We start from the raw sequence: 6,880 nt of genomic DNA on the forward strand, positions 1-6,880 counted from the left end.
ACTATCAAGCAAAACTATCACTATCATACTATCAAGCAAAACTATCACTATCATACTATCAAGCAAAACTATCACTATCATACTATCAAGCAAAACTATCATCATCATAATTGAAAAATGACCCCCCCCCCAAAAAAAAAGGATCATCACCTTCTAAAGCAGGCAAAATTTATACAACTTATTGGAATTGCATAAAAGGGCAAAGAAAACAGGTGGGAGTCATTGAAATAAAAGCGGTAAATAACACTCAATATACTACAGAACAAACAGCGGTAAAGCTTTCATCATAAAATATCGCTACTCAAAGTATCCATGAGCAAAGATCCTCGAGGAAATTTGTTCGATCAACTCCTTCCTTACCCATTTTTGCTTAATTAATCACCACATGAAATAAACAGCAAGATCATTCAAACAGTCAGATTTTGATTGGAAAATTTCCAAACATTCAAATCTGCGCCACAATGTGGTGGAATCAGGTGCTAGTCAAAATAATGACATTGAAGGTATCAGTACCAGAATTTTTTCACTGATTTGGCAATTTTAATGATTGAATTTTTAGTTTTTGGCTGAACACCTTTTTCTATGTCCATTAAAAAACGAATTTTTATATGGATTTTACGGAAAAACACTGAAGAAAGCACCAGAAAAAATCTTAATGTAAATTTTTAGTTTCCAAAGGCTTTCAAGGAATGGAAGTACCCAAACTTTGCGGCCATTTCCTTGCTAATTTTACCTCAGAAACCGAGCCATCGCGGCCTCCTTCAATCCCAATTATCTCAACTTCTGTTCAAAACATAAATGGGTAGTTTGTTTTTTTTCATCGAAAGATAAACAAATGAACAAGCTTTAGATGATATCAATAACTCAACACGCCAAAAAAATGCCGAGCGCCTGATTCCACCACGTCATGACACTACACATATAATACAATGACACTGAGGCCAGAAAAATTAGTAGCTGTCCTTTTGACCTTGCTTAAAAGTATGAGTGAACAACTTTGGTATTACCAGTAGGCCTACAGTAGGCCCACTCATTTTCCTTGCAACAGAATCAATAAGTAAGCTACTGTACTGTTTGCAGGCTCAGCAACATTTGGTCGCTTTCAAGCACAAGGGGGGCTATCCCGAAAACTGCTGTTCTGAGAAAATCAAAGGTGACGTTTTTGCCCCTTTTTCATTTTCTTTAAAAGACAAGGACAGTTTTGTCTATAACCAAACAAATATACACACCAAGGAAACCAAACTTCTCCTACAGGTAAGGCAATGCCCACTTTTGGGGTAGGTCAAGATTTCTGGAAACCCCCGAAATCTGGGTTAGCCCGCTTGTCCTTAAAAGCGACCATATGATATCACAATACATACAAACTTGTACAGATGTGGACATCAAACATTAAATCTTCACAGAAGTCTAAAAAATCTGAGAGGGGCTTTTTCTGCAAGAGACAAGGCCTCTTCCAAACACCCCAGGGCTATTCTGTGGTGTCTGACAGGACAGAAAAAAAAACTCATTCGTCCCGTCAGTTGCCGTAGAAGAGCCCCACTTTAAAATTCCTGACTTCAGCGACCAATCAGCTTTTCATAGTTCGTAGTTTCATTACCAAAACTCACGTCACCAAAAGCCTCTGTCAACCATTCTACATGCACTTCTATTCACTTTTCCATATATATTCAGATGTCCCTTTATTAATTATCATGACAGTCCTAAAGAATTTATTTAAAATCTCAATCAAGACAGTAGATGATTGTCGTGTAAACATCTTACTCGCCACACACATATAATTATATGATTGTGTTCTGAAGGATTAAAAAAGGCTTTTCAAAGAGAATCTTCGACAAATAGAGCAAAGCATGACTCCTGACAAAAACAGCATTCTACGAGACGGTTCACTTCTCTAGTTCAATTAAAGATTTTGAAAAAATAAAAGCTACCTGGAAAATGCTATTTTGAGAAAAACAAATGTGTTTTATATAATTACATTATAATTATTGATAGGGACTCTAACATCTTGTCAAAAGTATACAACTTTAACACCCCTATTAGCACTGTTAGGTTATTTAAGAGGTGGGACCTCCAAGTTTAACGCCGATCTCCAAAAGGCCCGAGCCAAATAGGAAACTCGCATAAAGTGCTTTTTCCAAGAACACAACGTCGAAACAGGCTGAGGCTCGAACCCCTGAACCTGCAATCTCACCATTACGGATCTAGCAGCCTAACCACTACCACTAGACTACCAATCGCAACCTCAGTGTTTTCTTGTCATATCTCCATTTTTTTACACCATGAAAATGTGACTTCTTCTGCAGCTCACTCTTTCTAATGAGCAGTTTTCACTGACTGTTATTAAAAACGGAGATTCGACAAGAAAGCATTGAGGTCACGCAATGCCACCTCACATATCTTGTACTTCAAGAGCAGAAGCAAAGACTGTTCTATAAGAACTTCTATCTGAGAAATAAAAAGCAACAATTTATCGGCACCAGTTGTGATGTCTTCTACAAAACTGTGCATTACTTTCTTTCAAATACATTTTCTTTAACTCTAAACGTACGGCCTGGGGTCATTTTGTACCCCCGGGGTTGTATTTTTCACATTTAGAATACTTCTAGTACGAAGATCTCTTTAAAACTTTCAGTACTTCTAAAAAAACCATTTTGACAGACTGCAATGCAAAGCGTACGTATCGGATTAACAAGTAAATTTCCTCTTTGGAAAGTGGTGGCACAGAGTTCCCGCGTCGTATGGATACAATAGTAAAACACGACGTACGGATAAGGGTAAAGAGCGAACCATCTTGTAGAGTTCTGTCTTCCCTCCTGGAACTGTGAGGACGTGGGAGAACATTAGATGAGATTGAAAGTGCAAAAAGGTAGAAAAAGGGAGTACAAAAAGTGTTCAAGAAAAATTCACATTGAAAAGAGAAAAATGCCAGACTGAGAGCAACATCAGTTGCACGGTTTGTACACGTAACTTCACGGGCGTGAATGTGATCAGCAATCCTTCAGCTGCTCCGACCTCATGCATGCGTTTTTGTTTAGTCAGAGTTTTCACGGTGCTCGCAACTACACAAGGTCGTATGGGTCACGACGTGGTGGAATCAGGCACTCGTCAATTTTTGGGCATGTGGAGTTATTGGTATCATATGAAAGTTTATTCATTTGCCTTGTTTTCAATGAAAAAAAAAGTACCCATCTATCTTGAATCGAAGTCAAGATGCTTGCGATTGAAGGAGGTGGGGTCGCTTGGTTTCAGTGGTAAAATAAGCGAGAAAATGGCTACCAAAGTTTGGTACCTTAAATTGCTTGCGAGTCCTTGAAAACTGAAAAATGACATATTTTGTGGCTTTAATCAACTTTTCTCAGTAAAATTTACATAAAAATATGTTGAGGCAAAAAAAACAAAAATTTGATGAGAATTGCCAAACAGGCAGAAAAACGCCAGTTTCTTTGATTTCATTATTTTGCCAAGCGCCTGATTTCACCACGATGCCTTACATATGAGTCCGCCTTCACACAGTGCAACATTTATCAAGGAAGGGAGGCAACCCTGGCCGTAGACATGCACAGAACAAAAACTTGAAGGAGAAACTCTTAGTCTTCAATTCATCAAGGGTCTTTGGTATTTTCAAAAATAAGTACGAAAATAAATCATAATTTATAACGATTATTATTATCTTTATTACAATCATGATGATAACCATTGTTTAAAATTACCATTACAACAAGGAGTAATATCGCTGAATCATTTCAACGAATCTATTCGTTTGTTACGATTAATTGGTCGCTTTTAAGCACAAGGGGGCTATCCTAAAAAGTGCTGTTTAGAGAAAATTGAAGGTAAAGCTTTTGGATCCTTGTTCTGTTTCTTTAAAAGACAAGGAGAGTTTTCTCTATAACCAAACAAATATATACACCAATGAAACCAAACTTCTATAGGTACGGTGATGCCCACTTTTGGGGTAGGTCAAGATTTCTGGAAACCCCCGAAATCTGGGTTAGCCCGCTTGTCCTTAAAAGCGACCAACTATCTATGACAAACGTCATGGAGAACGGCCTGACACTGAACGTACAATGGAGTCTGCTTACACCTGTCCCTGTGGTTTTATACACCCCGCATAATTTAGCAAAACTTTATCATTTTTTCTGATTATAATTTCTGATTATTTTCCTTCATCATTCTTTGTTAAAATTAAGAGAATCGCATCATTTCATATTTTTGGGCTCAGTTTGCATAATTTCAGGATTTTTCTAGCATAAAACGACGGGGACAGTTAAACCGAACATGCTGAACCCCCAAAACAATAGTGAATGGAAAGAAGGAAAAAAAATCATAGATTTTTGTCTTTCATCCGATCAACCTGTCTTGTTTGTTTAGGTAAGTGTTTTACGGCCTTTGCAACCTGCATAAGGTCAAATGAGCGCGAGAGCAACCTCTCTAAACCAAACTCCTGACAAACCCGAAGAAATTCGAGTGATCCCGAAGATTTCCTTCCCCTGTTTGAGGACACTGTGGTCACATAATTCAGATCACCAGATACTGAGCACAGCTGCAACCATCATGCATGACTCAAAGACATGAATTTGCATGTATTTATATTTCATCGTATGAATGATGTTGTCGGCTTTTTTTTTTTTTAAGTTTCAGATAATTGAAACATAATTGAAAAATTTGTCAGGCGTTTACATTTTTGTTTTTGTCTTTCTCGAGTAAAGAGAAGCACATCGACTCAATAACGATCATTTAGTGCAGGGGAAAAAACAAGACAGACTGACAGACAGACGCAGAGAAACAACAGAGGGAAAGTCAAGAAGTAGGATCTACCAGTGGCGTCCTTCAACCACCCACAAAAAAACCTGTACGAACGAGGAAGTTCTGCCTCACTTTTCATGTACCCCAAAACAGAACATACTCAACCACTCAAGGAGTTAAGCCAACTTCACAACACGTGGCATGACATGGTAGAATCAAGCGCTCGTCAATTTTTGAGTATACGGAGTTATTGGTATCATCGTCATAATGAATGGTTGTTCATTCGCCTTGCTTGCTGTGTTTTAAAAAAAACTCAATTGGTATCATCATCATAATGAATGGTTGTTCATTCGCCTTGCTTTCTGTGTAAAAAAAACAACAACCCATCTATCTTGAAAAGAAGTCGAAATATTGGCAATTGAAAGGGGGGGGGGGGGACAGGGAGGGGGTCACCAGATTTTAAAAGTAAAATTAGGGAGAAAATAAAATAGCCCTACGAGTTTGATTACCTCCTTAGCTTGAACGTTCTCAAAAACTGAAAAATTATATTTTTTGTTCCTTTTATCGTTTTTCTGTAAAATCCACACAGAAATGTGTTTTTGAACGGACAAAACAGACGAATAAAAAAAAAAAATTCAATTTAAAAAATTGTTTGCCAAAGTAGCGGGAAACTGTTGGTGTTTTCCATTTCCATAATTTTGACGAGTGCCCGATTTTACCACGATGCCTCACATATACATGATTAGGAAATGTGAAGTGTGCTGACAAAACGAGTTACTTCTCGCAATCCACGAAATGGATATGTCGGTCAAAAACATTCATCAATATTATATTTTAAAAAGTAGAGAGACGGTAAAGGAAAATATATATGTACAGCGACAAAAAAAAAGAAAAGTGTCACTGAATATAGGCACGGGGCCAACCATAGAGAGCCAAATACAACCATGACTTCAAAGGCTGAAGATCATAATTACTGTGACCTGAAGGTTTGGAATACATTTGCATTATAATTATTACATTGATTCATTTAGAAAAACCATTATAATGTCACAATGAAAATAAGCACATTTAAATATCTATACATATATATAAAATGCCCTGCATATATCCTCTCGCTTTTTGAGAGATAATCAAAAACTGAAAACAATAATATAAGCACATCCATAACAAGAGCGGACCAGCGACAACTCTTGGCTCAGCTGCTTTCAGATCAGATAACCACAATCTATGGCATTCAAAAATATGAACAAATTGTAGATATATATATATATATATATATATATATTTAGACGATGAAAAGAATGCGTGGGGGTGGGCAAAGAAGAGATTGCATGAATTGTAATAATATATTAATTTCAACTCAAATATTTAAGCTTCATGAAAGACATCAAAATAATATTTTGATCATATATATATTATTACGTACATATAATATCATGTACGTTCAGATATGATCTTCAATAATGAAGTGTCATGTCACATTCAGATTTTTATAAAGCCTAAAATAAAATGAGACAAATGAGAGGCAGTGTTGTGAAATCAGGCGCTTGTCAAAATAATAAAAGAGAAGAAACTGGTATTTTTCCACAGGTGTGTGAATTTTTATTGAATTTTCGTTTTTTGGCTCAAAACCCTTCATGCCCATTATAGAACCCATTTCTGTGTGGATTTTACTGAAAAATCAGGAATAAAGGCACAAAAAAAGTAAATTTTCAGTTTCTACGGACTCTCAAGCGAAAGAAATAATGCGTCTTTGGTGGCCATTTTCTCACTAATTTTACCTCAGAAACCAGGCTACCCCACCTCCTTCAATTGCAAATATCTCGACTTCTATTCAAGATAGGAGTGTATTTTCTTCCCCAAAAGCAAGACAAATAAACAAGCTTTAAGATGTTACCAAAATATTCCTTATACCTAAAAATTGACGAGTACCTGATTTCACCGAATTGCAGCACAAATAAAAGGAAACGACAAACTACTGGCACATTCTAATCCGCTGAGAAAAAAAAGTTTCTTGTAAATTAAAATCAAAATACAAAAATAACTCAAAAACATCAACAGAATAATATTCAAAACGGCTAAAGACTATTAAAAAACAAAAACTATCGGAACGGTGACAGATGTTAGTGAGGAA

Source organism: Aplysia californica, unplaced genomic scaffold (genome assembly GCF_000002075.1).
Source record: "Aplysia californica isolate F4 #8 unplaced genomic scaffold, AplCal3.0 scaffold01319, whole genome shotgun sequence".
NCBI classification, from domain to species: domain Eukaryota; kingdom Metazoa; phylum Mollusca; class Gastropoda; order Aplysiida; family Aplysiidae; genus Aplysia; species Aplysia californica.